This window comes from Mustela nigripes, chromosome 6 (genome assembly GCF_022355385.1).
Source record: "Mustela nigripes isolate SB6536 chromosome 6, MUSNIG.SB6536, whole genome shotgun sequence".
Lineage (NCBI taxonomy): Eukaryota > Metazoa > Chordata > Mammalia > Carnivora > Mustelidae > Mustela > Mustela nigripes.
In genome coordinates, this window is record NC_081562.1 from 68,367,488 (window position 1) to 68,382,821 (window position 15,334).

The 15,334-nt window shown below is 36.7% G+C and overlaps 1 protein-coding gene and 1 pseudogene across 15 annotated transcripts in view; both read left to right on the forward strand.

Annotated features, from left to right (window-relative positions):
• LMNTD1 (lamin tail domain containing 1) overlaps positions 1 to 15,334 on the forward strand; it is a 497,491-nt gene that overhangs the window by 176,730 nt on the left and 305,427 nt on the right. The gene's annotated exons all lie outside the window — the stretch shown is intronic.
• On the forward strand, positions 2,591 to 2,658 carry LOC132020963 (U4 spliceosomal RNA; annotated as a pseudogene).

Sequence of the window (15,334 nt, forward strand, 5' to 3'; positions counted from 1 at the left end):
CACCACATACTGGCACCTGTGGTTTATTGAACTGGTGGCGTCAGATCAAGGACCCTTATAGGGCCCTAATGCATTAGTAGGAAGCTAGAGGAGGATCCCTGCCTAAAAATCTATCCAAACCGTCCAGGTGCAAGTCAGAATCTGTTAACATTGTGTCATGGTGACTCCTCATGGGTCCTACACCCTATACATTATAGAACTAAACACAGTATTTCAAAATGAGTTAAATGTGTGAATAGCCGTAAATCGTGGGTGGTAGGTGAGGGTCAAAAAGTAAAACTAGACGTACTACTACTAAGAAGAAGACTATCGTATACATATTGGAGTATCTAAGAATTAAATGAACATTAAGAAATATATTTGAGGGGTGCCTGGGTGGCTCAGTGGGTTAAAGCCTCTGCCTTCGGCTCAGATCATGATCCCGGGATCCTGGGATCGAGCCCCACATGGGGCTCTCTGCTCAGCGGGGAGCCTGCTTCCCCCCCCCCCCCCCCCCCCCCCCCCGCCCCCGCCTGTCTCTCTGCCTACTTGTGATCTCTGTCAAATAAATAAATAAAATCTTAAAAAAAAGGAAATATATCTGAGTGCATATAATCTATTATGCAACTAAAATACTATTGCTTAGAACCAGATTTTTTAAATTAATGTAGCCTTATATGGATTAGTAATAATTATATTATTCATTATCGTGGATAGTAACCAAAACAAACATTATTTCTTGGAAGAATATAATGTGAATAATGTTATGTAATATATTACTGAAAAGGAATTTTTTGGCCTCAATGTCAATTATATAGATCTGTGGAAGAATTTCTTCAAAATAACTCGTAAGGATCTAGATACTTAAAATGTATGTACATGTTTCATGATTGTTTGAACGTGGGTATCCTGACAATGGAAGTAAAATCTTTGGAATTATACAAAAACACTCTCCCAAACAGATCATTTTTAGTGAGTATAGAGGCCTTTTGAACTTGGACAAAACAGGTGTTTCATGCAGAGAAGACTGCTGAGACCAAATACTAGAATTATTAAGTAGCCATTAGAGAAATTCTAGATAGAAAGAGTGTGATGGAAGGACAGAATTTGATGAAACAAATGACCTCTCAGTGTTGCTAAGGTATTCTTCTGGTGGATTTCCCCTCTTAATTCAATAGTCAGCAAATAAAGCAATAAATTTGAACATGCCCAATCACTAGGAAATCATTTCTCCTGCTAAAAGGAGTTGTAATAGGAAGCAGAACTCAGATGGTTGAGTTGATAGTGTTCCTCTCCCAGGGGGCCTATTCTTCAGTGGTGAGCTTCCCCAACAGCTCTGTGGTTGATAAACTGCTTTCCCCTGGAGTCCTGCCCCAGCCAGCTGACATTAAGTGACTGAACACTGAGCAGACCTGTCCTCCTGTATCAACCAGGCTCACTCTCCTTTCTCAGACAGCAAGGGACCCCAGAGAAGTAAATGCAGACCTAGTATGATACAGGGACTTCTGACATGCACTTCTTTTTTCCCTCCCTCTGTTGATTCCTTTAGGCCTGGAGAACTGAAAAATGTTTGTGAATAGATCTGACCTCTTTCATGCCAGGGGGTATGTGGCAAAGTAAATAAAACAAATAAATATGTAATATGTAATATTTGTGAATAGATCTGACCTATTTCATGCCTGGGGATATATGGCAAAGTAAATAAATAAATATGTAAATAAAGCCTGTCTAAAGGTTACTTTAAACCCAACATTTCCATGCACCAACTTACCACTCTCTGTAAGTTAGTGCACTGGTAAAGTGACCACCAAGTGAGCCCTCCTTAAGGATACAGTTATAGCTGGAGTCTGGGTCCTAAAAGTGTTTGTTTTGTTTTCCTTCTTACAGTAAATTCCTTGCTCTTGCATGAAAATCTGATTTGGTTAACTCGGGAGAGTTGGTTTTTTCTTTCCCCAGAATTGCCTGTTTGAGAAATACCATGATCCTGAAACATTAAGAGATATGTCCATTAAGTGATTTCAGCTAACCCTGTGACAGTCTCTGAAGAATACAAAAGGAAGCTGAACTTCAAGTGAAATTCTTGAAGGATTAATTCACTGTTAAAGCTATTACCCTAATCATTACCCAGAGAATGGCAGGTGCATAATGGGAATGCTGGGTTTTAAAGTACCCTTAGTAGGCTTTATTTATATATTTATTTTTGCCTCATAATGTTGCCAGCATTTTATTGCAAATGTTTTTGTCAGAAAAAAGAGAGTCCTAAAACAATCTAAATAACATCCACTCCTCACTGAAGAGAGAACAGTTTTTCTTATGGTGCAATGTCCCCTGGCAGGAAAGAGTTCATTCAGGTTATCAGACAAATCTTCTTTTCATTGCCTTGCTCAAGGTACAATCATGTGACTGCTTAGCTCTTTAAGTGTGCTGTTGACACAAATGAGATCTCTAACCCAAACCCTAAAAAGAAACAGTGTGATGCAATGTGTTTTCAAGGAAAACAAAAACAACAACAAAGCACCAAACAACCCTGTTTCCAGTGAGACTGATTCTTTGATCTCCTGAGAGAGGCTATCAGATCAACCAGTGGAGCTGATTTAGTCTGGAAAAGCTGAGCTTTGCGCAGTGGCAGTATCATAGCCAATGAGGTCTATCCGAGGCGCGATATTGCTAATTGGAAGAACTGGAAGATCCACCCTGGAGACCGGCAACTTGAACTAGAACCTGAGAAGCTTGGTGTCTGGTCCTGAATTTGCCAGTGATATGTTGTGTCACCTTGGGCAGTGGTACTGTAGCCCTCCGTCCAGGTTTCAGTTTTCTTGTTTATTAGGTAGGGAGGGAGAGAGCTTAATTAGATCTCTGGTAGTTGCTAGCCTGAGTGGTCTTCAGTTGCACTTGAAATATCGTGACTATCAAAGTCAGATAAACTGCTTAATATTAACTGGAAATAGGGCATCTGGGTGGCTCAGTTGGTGAAGCCACTACCTTCAGCTCAGGTCATGATCCCGGAGTCCTGGGATAGAGTCCCACATCAGGCTCCAGCTCCATGGGGAGTCTGCTTCTCCCTCTGACCTTCTCCCCTCTCATGCTCTTCCTCTCTGTCTCTCTCTCAAATAAATAAATAAAATCCTTTTAAAAAGTTAAAAAAAAATTAACTGGAAATACGTTTCACATTCTCATGTAATTATATTTGGGATTGTACAGTATATGTACGCATATGCTTTTTTCCCTCTGCTTTTTTCTAAATAATCATGAATTAAAGAGAGTATCAATACATTTTTAGTTCTTAGAAGGAAAATATAGTTATAGGATAGTTAGGCAAGTTCTGTATTTAAGACACAAAATCACTTTTACTAAATCCCAGCTAAAAATTCTAAGTAGAATATTATATTTCCAGGGAATTATAGAAAAGATCTCATCTGAAATTGTGAGTCCATTTCTTAAAAGAAGATTTTTCTTTTTCTTTTTTTAAAGTTTGTATGTATGTATGTATTTATTTATTTATTTATTTATTTGTCAGAGAGAGAGAGAGAGAGAGAGAGAGCACAAGCAGGCAGAGTGGCAGGCAGAGACAGAGAGAGAAGCAGGCTCCCTGCTGAGCAAGGAGTTGGTTCTGGGAATTGATTCCAGGACCCTGGGATCATGACCTGAGCCAAAGGTAGCAGCCCAACCAACTGAGCTATCCAGATGTCCCAACAATGATTTTTCTTATTTTTACTTTCTAATCAAGTAATTGGAATAAACTAACTCATTAATTCACTTCAGTGTTCCTTAGTGCCTAAGTGCAGATCATTCTCCTAGGAAGTGTGGGGATTAGTGAAATAAGTAAGACACATTTTTGCTCTCTGGGAATTTATGATCCACAAGTATAGGATTATATTTATATGCTTACAGGATTTAGACATTTGAAGAAATAATTATATCAGTTATTCACATTTTACATTTTTTTCTTTCTTCATCTAGCTTATCTCAAAGAGAAGAGAAACATATCATTTTGTAAGACTATATACTTACAGAGAAATGCTTTATCATTAGGGAGAAAGCTTTTGTGGTGCAAAGAGGAGTCTGAAGTCATCTTTTTTCTGGTGATACTAGGGTTGATACAGTGCAAACTATGCCTGTTTTGAAACACAACCTGCCCTTATCCTTAGGTATTAGGGTGTGCCTGACATTCATGTCAACACTGCTTTTAAAGGCTGCTGTTTGGCATCACAAAGCAGCTTAAAAGAGCACTTGTATAGGTGTGGGGAGTATTGCTATCTATCTCTCCACTAACTATAATGAGAGTCTTCTTTCCATCCATACAAAAGCTGGAGGCATGAAAAATGTCAAAGGGCAGAGGGCTTGGGATGCTGCAATCCTGGACAGGAGTTATTTTACTGTACCCTTGGACTGTGGATAAAGAACCTTGATCAAGGATTTCTCTGTCCCCATATTTCAGAATTGGGCAACGATGGCCTGGAAGCTTCAGTCAGTGAAACTTGCTACAACTACACAGTGAACAAGTGAAATATATGGGGACCAAACCTGTTGTAGTGAAAGGCTTGCTTCACTGTTCATTGGTGGCAAGAATTAACTTCATGGAGTAACTTAGAGAGGAAAAGAGAAATGTAGAAAGTGAGGAATTTCCTAACAGTTAAGAGTTATATGAAGGTAGAATCACCCAACCAGTGTTCACCGGCAGACAAATCAGAAATGTGTTACCATATGTTGAAGATGAGGAAAATCAAGTAGCCACTCGGGATTTGAATTGCCCTGTTTCTGTGAGTCTACTCTTTAATTTTTTAAAAGGTCTCCACTAAGGAGACTTTGCAGCAGATAAATGTAGTACAGATTCTCCTAAATTCTGTGCCATACAATGTGAGTTCTTGGAGATTCTGTTATGCCAGTAATAAAGGAGTTCTGTGACAAAACAGCTTTGGAAAATGCTAGACACTAGATACTAGAATCCTCCATAGGAGATTTATAATGCATATTACCAGTGTATTTGACAAAGTCGGTAGTTAAAAAAAAAGTGTTTAGACTTTAAGTCAGTATTTCTCCAACATATTTATTCTAGACATTATAACTTATTGTCCCATAAAATTGGTGTTCCACAATTCATAGGTTGAAAAATGATCTGTAGGAAGAAGGAACATGACTTTTTAGTCATGTCAACTTGGATGGTAAGACTGACTTACCATCAATTAACTACCACCAATTAACTGCTTGAGCTGAAAGAAGGTTCTTGCTGTGTCAAGCTTCAATGTCCTCATCTGAAAAATTGGGGAAATACCCATTCAGGGTCTTATGAGTATCAAAATAATTATTGTTAAATTCTTAATAGTGCCTGGTCAAGAGCAAGTGCTCAATAAATTGTGACTATGCCTACTAGATCTAATATCAGGATTTTTTTTTTTCCACTTGGACACCTATTTCTCTTGCAGTTTAAAATGCATTTCCTTTCATTGCTGTTTGATGAAGATAGGAATAGTGTCATTAATCATTAAAATAACCCTGAATGCATGATTTGATGAAACAGCTGTGGTTTCATCACCCAATCTTTGCCCATGGGACAAAAGGCCTCAGCTGTAGCTATCCCCTACTCCTAATTTCAGGGAGCAGCTCAACTTTAATCACTCTTCCCATATAGACCCGGAACTGAGGGGCACAATATTACAACGGCATCCTGAGCAGGGTACTTGAAGGTTGAAGAACACCCACTCAAATGGTATTTCCTTCCTTCTTGGAACTTCCATGGGATTTTGTTTGAACCTGTTATGAAACTAATATTTTAGGATTGTGGTGGGTAGCGCACCTAATACATCCTCCACCCTACCCATGAAATTTATTGTCTGTATCTTGTATTCTACGTATTAGTTGTCCTAAATGCAAAAATGGTCTGGCCAATCAATCCATTATCTGTGTCATCAGGTAAGCCTCATAACTTAAACTATGTCTCCATATTAGTCCATAAGAGCAAAATTTTAATTAAGAGAGCATTATTTCAATAATGCTTTTCTTTGCAGAACATGACTTCTTTCTGAAATGAGAGACTTAAAAGGAAAAATCTGTTACTATTATAATGAGGTCAAGAGAATGTCTCAGAGTAGATATGTGATGTACTGAGGGACTTTCAGTGGTCAGTGGTTGAGATATAAATTGAAATACATATTTTGTTTATGATTACTCAGTGCTCTTGTGACAGCACTACTGTCTGTGTCTATCTTTCTCTCTTTGCCATGGGCATTTTCTCTTGGGAAAGCATGGTGATTAAGGGCATAGACAGACCTTGTTCAAGTGGCACTGGGTGAGTTGCCTTACCTGATCTTCAGATTCTTCATCTGTAATAGGGGATAATGATTCTAGGGGATATTTTAAAAAGTAAGTATGAAAATAAATGCACATATATCTATAGTACTTGACACAAGGAAGTGCTCAATAAAAGTTAGCTGTCATTGTTGTCTTTTAAAGTTTATTTCTTAAAATAACCAAATGATTAGCATTATATGACTTTTTGTATGTGTCATCATGTTGGTACTGTGAAATGATTAATTAATACAAAGACTTCATTTCCACTGGACTTTACAGTCTGCTCTAAATATAATACAGACATGAGTCATTTCATCTAAATATAAGGAAGGGAAAAATATTCTTTTTTTTTTCTTTAAAGATTTTATTTATTTGTCAGAGAGAGAGAGAGTACACACAAGCAGGCAGAGTGGCAGGCAGAGGCAGTGAGAGAAGCAGGCTCCCTGCTGAGCAAGGAGCGGAGCCCAATGCGGTACCCCATTCCAGGACCCTGGGATCATGACCTGAGCCGAAGGCAGCGGCTTAACCAACTGAGCCACCCAGGCATCCCTGGAGGAAAAAAATATTCTTAATGGGCTCGTTGAATCTTCATAATATGAAGAAATCCAGAAGTCCTATATTCTAGAACATTTTTCATCAGAGGGAAATATAGACTATAATTAGAGATTTCTAGAAAGGGCTATTTAATAAACTTCATTTAAATATTATACTAAGCTTTGAAATATTTTACTCATCAGATTATATTAGTGATTCCAAAATATTATTATCCTTGGACCCCTTCTGGAAGTTCTTCTATATGGAGATCAACAAATATTTTTGAATAAAGGGATTCATGACTAAGTAAACTTTGATGATTTCTAAATGTCAATATATATGGACATTTCTCCAGAAAAAAAATTTAAATCAATAGCTTGGAGAAGGAAAAGTTGAAACAATCCAAATATAAGGTGATAAGAGATCAGCTAATAATAAAGAAAAATGGGAATGCCAGTTTATTGGAAGGAACGTAGAAGGATGAGTTTTCCTACCACCATAGGTGCTAAACAGTGTTTTGGATTTTCATAGCTCTGAGTTTTCCACTTTGTTTAAGGGAGAATCATTTCTTATACCAACTAAAGCTTCTCATAATTTCTAAGTTTAAAAAATGAAGACAAATAATCCATAATTGTTCTAATTTTTATCTAAACCATAATATGACTCGAACTGTGAATACACCTTTGGTTTTACTGAGTACACTTGTAAATTACATTGTTTAGACCTCTGATAGAGACATTGGAAAGAACTGTGGCCTCTGAGGTTACAAATAATTAGTGGTTGAGCGTTCCTTTGACTAATACTGCCCAACTTACTTTCACCCTATACACTGAATAAAAATTCCTCATTTTCAGTATCTCAAAATGAATTCTTCCTGGGACTCATCCACCCAGTACAGGGAAATTATTTCACTCCTTGCCCATTCAAAATAAGGAAAGTGGTTTCCTCATGTTAATGAACTCCCATATCTTACAAACTAGTATTAGGACTCCTTAGCTAAAAATCATAGGTTGATTCTGACTTGCATAATAAACCAGTGATGTCACGTAAGTGATTTCTGGTACAAATAACATACATAAAGAGAAAAACCCATCTTTTTGTGTCTTTCTCAAAGCTCTCAGAATTTCCTCAATACTTTTAGGACAAATCTAGCATATCTAGCTTTACTACAAAGAATACCCAGATTATTTATTTATTTTTTAAAGTATAAAATTTCACTGTTTCAAAATCCTTTGCTTTTCTAACTATAAGTGTACAAGAAAACCAAAAATGTCATTAAGTGCTTTAGTAAAATCCGGTGCTGGAGATTGGATGGGAAACAACTGAAACTCCCATATACTGCTGATGGGAGTGTAATTTGAGATAACTACTTCAGAAAACCATTTTTCAGTATCCAATAAGGTTGAATAAATGCAGACCCTGGGTATACAAAAGATTTAAAAAATACATAGGTATGTTTATCAAAAAAGTGTATATATTTTTTAATATATGTAAAAACTTTATACCAGCACTATCATGCCTAATAGCCAGAAACTGGAAGCTATCCAAGTGTTTTTCAACATTAGAACGGGTAAGAAAATTGAAATACAGCAATTAGACCACACAAACTACAGCTACACACAACAATATGGATGAAGCTTAGAAGCATAATGCTAGGCAAAAGCAATATTTACTATATGATACCATTTATAAAAATTTTAGAAATAAAGCCAGGATAGTGATTGCTTTGGGTGCTAGTGACAAAAAGAGGACACAAAGGGCACTTCTGGGATGCTGGAAATGCTCTGTTTCTTACACTCATTGGGCTATATACTCGCAATTTGTGTACTTCTCTGAACATGTGTTATACTCTCCTATAAGGTTTTTTAATGCTCTAGGGTCAAAGTTATGATATTGAACAGATGGCATCCAAATAATACTATATAAATTCATATGAAAATTGGTTGTAAATTTTTCCAGAGAAATCTTAAAAGGTTCATCACATTTTTAACTCAAGATTCATGAGCTTCTTTCCCTCTTACACGGAACATCATCCTGGACATTTGGAAGGCCTGCCTATTTCTTTCAATGCACTGTACGTTAATCCCTTCTATGTGTTTGAAATGTAGCTCCCTGAGATCAAGGACTGTTAGTTTTTTTAACTTTTGTTTACAAGAAATACACAAAATTCATGGGAAGCATTTGCTTAGTCTTTGCAGAGGTAGGAGATAACAATGATGCTTGCATGACTCCTAACTCAGCTTTACTATAATTAGATTAAATAAGATGGTGTATGTAAAAACTGCATTGTAAACTTAGTGCAATTCAGACATTTCATGTGATGTATTTCACTATTTGAAAACATCTCTCATTAAAATATGCAACATTAAGAAATTGATAAAAAAAAAAGCAGTCAAAACTGAAATCTCCTTAAAATGAAAGTATCTACTAGAAAATAGATGTCTAGATGGTGTTGGCCCATTCACATACATGTATTGAAAGTGTTTCTTCTACCTCAGCCACAGCAACTTCTTCCGAGAAACATCACCAAAGGCAAGAGAAGCAAGAGCAAAAAGTGAACTATCAAGACTTCATCAAGAAATAAAGCTTTTGCACAGCAAAGGAAACAGTCAACAAAACCAAAAGACAAGGGACAGAAGGGGAGAAGATATTTGCAAATGACAGATCAGATAAAGAGCTAGTATTCAAAATCTATAAAGAACTTATTAAACTCAACACCCAAGGAACAAATAATCCAATCAAGAATTGGCAGGAAAGAAAGAAAGAAAGGAAGGAAGGAAGGAAGAAAGAAAGAAAGGAAGAAAGAAAGAAAAGTAAGAATGGAAAGGAAGGAAAGAAAGAAAGAAATGGGCAGAAGACATGAACAGACGTTTCGGCAAAGAAGACATCCATAAGGCCAACAGAACATGAAGAAGTGCTCCACATCACTTGGTATTGGGGAAATACAAATCAAAACCACAGTGAGATACTACCTCACACCAGTCAGAATGGCTAAAATTAACCAGTCAGGAAATGAGAAATGATGGGAAGGATGTGAAGAAAGGGGAACCCTCCTACACTTTTGCTGGGAATGCAAGCTGGTACAGCCACTCTGGAAAACAGTATGGAGTTTCCTCAAAAAGTTGAAAATAAAGCTACCCTATGACCCAGCAATTGCACTACTGGGTATTTACCCTAAAGATACAATTGCAGTGATCCAAAGGGGCAAGTACACCTGAATGTTTATAGTAGCAATGTCCACAATAGCCAAACTATGGAAAGAAACTAGATGTCCATCAATGGATGAATGGATAAAGAAGAGATGGTATATATACACAATGGAATACTATGCAGCCATCAAGAGAAATGAAATCTTGCCATTTGCAATGACGTGGATGGAACTAGAGGGTATTATGCTGAGTGAAATAAGTCAATCAGAGAAAGACAATTATCATATGATCTCTCTGATATGAAGAATTTTAGAGGCAGGGAGGGGGGAGTCGTGGGGGTGTAGGGGAGAAACAAGATGGGATCAGGAGGGAGACAAACCATAAGAGACTCTTAATCTCACAAAACAAATTGAGGGTTGCTGGGGGGTAGGGAGTGGGCATAGGGTATCTGGGTTATGAATATTGGGGAGGGTATGTGCTATGGTGAGTTCTGTGAAATGTGTAAGCCTGATGATTCACAGACCTGTACCCCTGGCACAAATAATACATTATATATTAATAAAAAACAAATAAATAATATTAGAAAAAGAAAGTGCTTCAACATTTTAAGTGACCATAAAAAGAAGGAAACAAAAAATTTTTAAAGATTTTTTTTTAAAGATTTTTTTATCTATTTGACAGAGAGAGATCACAAGTAGGCATAGGGGCAGGCAGAGAGAGAGGAGGAAGCAGGCTCCCCGCTGAGCAGAGTGCCCGACGTGGGACTCGATCCCAGGACCCTGAGATCACAACCTGAGCCGAAGGCAGCAGCTTAACCCACTGAGCCACCCAGGTGCCCTAAAGATTTTTTAAGTTTATTTATTTGACATAGAGAGAGAGATCACAAGTAGGCAGAGAAGCAGGCAGAGAGAGGGGCGGAAGCAGGCTCCCCGCTGAGCAGAGAGCCTGATGTGGGGTTTGATCCCAGGACCATGACCATGACCTGAGCCAAAGGCAGAGGCTTAACCCACTGAGCCACCCAGGTGCCCCACGAAATTTCTTAAGGAGAAACCACTTACCTTTTCTTATTTTTTGTACTATTGACCTAAACTATTTTAGATCAAGATTTCTCTATTTCTCTGATTATTATTCTATACACAATTAACAATTTCAGCATGATATGAAAAGAGAATACCCACTATGGTGAGGTTCCTTGAGTACCAGACATGGTTCTGTCAGGAGCTGGAAGTCCTTTGAAAGGAATTTAGAATGTTAGAAAATCAGATGTGAAAAATATTTTAGTCCCAACCTCCCATTTTGAAAATGAAGATGCTAAGACTGAGATCATAAAGTGCTTATTAGTAGTGGATCCAGAACTGGCACCCAACTTTCTAGAAACTGCTATGCCATTGTTATAATGCTTTCCCCTAAAAGAGCAGTTTTCTTAGTTTCATAACTTAAAAATAGTATAAATCAAGTCAATCTTAAGACTTACATCTGGCTTTATTTCTAAAAAGTACTAGAACTTTTAATTTTTATAGTTCATTTTCATTTGATCTTTAACAGTTGATAAACAAATATCTAAGCTTTTTATACTTTACATTAAAGCACAGTTTTCTCTTTTTTGGAATTTGAGTACTATACAGTCACATACTCTATATACAAATATAAATATAATTTTAGTTGAGAAAAACCTCTTTTCATTTCTTTTGTAGTTAGGATATACCTTATTTTTGGACTGTGATTCACTGTAGCATTGACCATTAGTACAGAGTTATGAATCATGGGGGGACAAATAGTATAAGAAAGATACATGTTTTCTTCCAGATCTCATATTCCTTATTCATATGAGTCTCATTTTAATCAAAAGTGGAAAAGCAAGTCACTATTTTATTGCTTAGCATGGGCAATGAAACTTTACTTCTCTGAAGCTGTAAGAAGTTTCGTTGCTTACCAAATTGAGAAAATAAAAGTATAATTTTTCTTTTTGGCAGCAGAGAGGAAGTAATAGGAGGAAAAGTTCAAAATTAAGGTTTTAATCTAAACTCTTGATATAGAGTCATAAGTTTATGACTACTATAGTTATAAATTTGTGGTGACTAAATGACTTGAAGGCTCAGACAAGTGAAAGTAACAATGGGGATTTGGGTTTGAGATGGCACTCTGCCCCTTTGATTTTAGGTGAGTCACTTGGTCGCTCCTTCACAGGTTTCATGTGACAATTTGACTAGATGACATTTGTGAAAGTGTCTTGGAAACAGGATATAAGTATACAATTATAAAATGGCATTATTGTTATTAACTCATTATATGTTCCTCCTAAAAGGTTGGGACCATTTTACAAGGCTGGAAAGTCCTTTCCTATTTTACACTTTCCTCTCTTCCAAATTTTCTTTAAGATTTTTTTGCAAGAATGTCATCCTGGGTGGGCCAACCTTAATACTTAGCAGGAAGAAAGAGTGGGTCCTTAGTACATTATAGAAAAAAATAACTAGTTGAAATGAGAAAATTATTGCAGTTTTAAGAGATCTCATCAAAAATGCCTTGGGTCAGAAGAAAATTCAATCTCTGAGTCACAGGTCCACTCACAGATATCACATTGTAATGCTGTTATCAAATACTGTCCTTTCCATTACTGGTGGTTTCTTGAATTGGAGCATGTAGAGAAATGTACCTTAAAGAATGTATTTTTCTATTATTTGCTCTGTTTGAGAATGGGTGTAGGGTTGCCTGGGTGGCTCTGTCCATTAAGCCTCTGTCTTCAGCTTAGATCATGATCCCAGTGTCTTGGGATCAAGCCCCACATCAGGCTCCCTGCTCAGCAGAGAGCCTGCTTCTCTCTCTCCCTCTGTTGCTCCCCCTGCTTTGTGCTTGCTCTCCCTCCACCCATGTCAAATAAATAAATAAAATCTTTTAAAAAATAAGAATGGGGTTGGGGCACCTGGGTGGCTCAGTGGGTTAAGCCTCTGCCTTCGGCTCAGGTCATGATCCCAGGGTCCTGGGACCAAGCCCCGCATCAGGCTCTCTGCTCAGCGGGAAGCCGGCTTCCTCCTCTCTCTCTCTGCCTGCCTCTCTGCCTACTGCCTACTTGTGATCTCTCTCTCTGTCAAATAAATAAATAAAATCTTTAAAAAAATAAAAATAAAAAAATAAAAGAATAAAAAATAAGAATGGGTGTACACTAGTTTAGAAAGAATATTTCTATTTTTTAATGCAACATATAATAGCATACTTTGTACGTACAGGACTAGATATATGAGTAATTGTCAATGATCCTAACATACCTAGAGACAAGAATAATTCAAAGAAGCTATGTTAATGTCAATGGATTCAGCTACTGATAAAGGACTAAGATGTCATATTTGCAAGTCATCCATTCATTTATTTATTAACTAATATTAAGAGCCTTGCAAAGGTATTGTATAAGGTGTTAAGACTTTGTTTAGGTGATGAAGTGCATATTATTTATTCCACATTCTTTCTTATCCTTCCTACCACATTTTCTCCATCTTATACTTGAGATTTTTATTTCTCTAATTTAGGTTGTAAACTCTGGGCAGAACTCATGTTCTATTGTATAAAAAGAAGCAAATGAAGGAAAAGAGGACCTATTGGAAAAAGTCTTAGTAGAAAAGAGGAAGGAAGGAAAGGAGGGAGTGGAGAGGGGAGAGGAAAAGAGAGGAGCGTAGAGGAGAGGAAAAAGGGGAGGAAAAGAGAAGGAAGGAAGGAGAAAAAAGGGAAGGAAAAGAAAAGGGAAGGAAGGAAGGCCCCCTCTCTCTCTCTCTTTTTTTTTTTTTTTTCTTTTTTTGAAGAGTCTGGCTAAGTCTTTATCAGTTTGTTCAGTTTTTCAAAGAACCAGCTCCTGGCTTCATTGATCTGTTCCATTGTTTTTTTTAGTTTCTATTTCATTTATTTCTACTCTAAAGTTTATTATTTCCTTGTTTCTGTTGGCTTTGGGTTTTGTTTGTTCTCCTTTTTTGTAGCATCTTTCAGTGTAACATTAAGTTGTTTATTTGAACATTTTCCTGCTTCTTGAGATAGGGCTGTGTTGTTATAAACTCCCCTCATAGAATAGCTTTTGCTGTATCTCAAAGAATTTGGACCATTGTGTTCTTAAATTCATTTGACTCCATGTATTTTTTTATTTCTTCTTTGATTTCTTGTTTGAACCATTCATTGTTTAGGAGCATGTTGTTTAGCCCCCATGGATTTCTGTTTTTTCCAGATTTTTTCTTGCATTTGATTTCTAGTTTCACACTATTGTGCCTGGAGACGATGCATATGACTTCGGTGTTTTTGAATTTCTTGAGACTTGTTTCATGGCTGAATACGTAATATATTCTGGAGAATGTTCCATGTCACTATAAGAGAATGTGTATTCTATTGTTTTAGGGTGGAATTTTTTGAATATATCTGTTAGATCCATCTGGTCTAATGTGTCATTCAGAATGCAAAAATACTTAGAATTGTTATATCTTCCTGTTGGATTGTTCTCTTTATCATTAGGTAGTATCCTTTGTTTTTTTTTGTTTTGTTTTGTTTTGTTTTGTTTTGTTTACAGTCTTTGTTTTAAAACCCATTTTTTTTTTATATAAATATTGTTACCCAAAGTTTCTTTTTGTTTTCCACTTACATGATAAATATTTCTCCATCCCTTCACTTTCAATCTGTGTATGTCCCGAAGGCCAGGGCACCTATACATGCAGGCAGCATATAGATGGATCTTGCTTCTTATTCATTCAATCACCTTATGTCTTTTGATTGAAACATTTAGTCCATTTATATTCAAAGTAACTATTGATAGGAATGTACTTATTGCTATTTGTTACTTGTTTTATTGTTGTTTTTTGTTTTTTAGTTTTTCTTTTTTACTTATTCTCTTCTTCTCTTCCCTCATGGTTTGAAGGCTTTCTATAGTGATATGCTTGAATTCCTTTCTCTTCCTTTTTTTTGGGGGGGGTATTGATTATAGGTTTTTGATTTATAGTTACCATTAGGTTCATATATGACATCTTATGTATAATTCAGTCTTTATGAAGTTGGTGGTCACTTAAGCTTCAAACCATTCTGAAAGCACTGAATTTTTAGTCCTTTCTGTCATGTTTTATATATATGATTTCAAATAGTTTCAGCTGGTATTTCTTCAAATAAATTTTCTGTGCCTTTTCTCTCTCTCTTCTCCTATGATCCCCATGATGCAAATGCTATTACACTTGATGATGTTGCGGAGTTCCCTTGAGCTACTCTCTTTTTATTACTCTTTTTTCCTTTTTCTGTTCAGCTTCATTGCTTTCCATCCCTCTGTCTTCCAGGTTCCTGATCCATTCTTTTGACCCTTCTAATTTGCTACTGATTTTCTCTGGTGTATTTTTAATTTTATTGAGTTATTTCTGATAGTTTTTAAA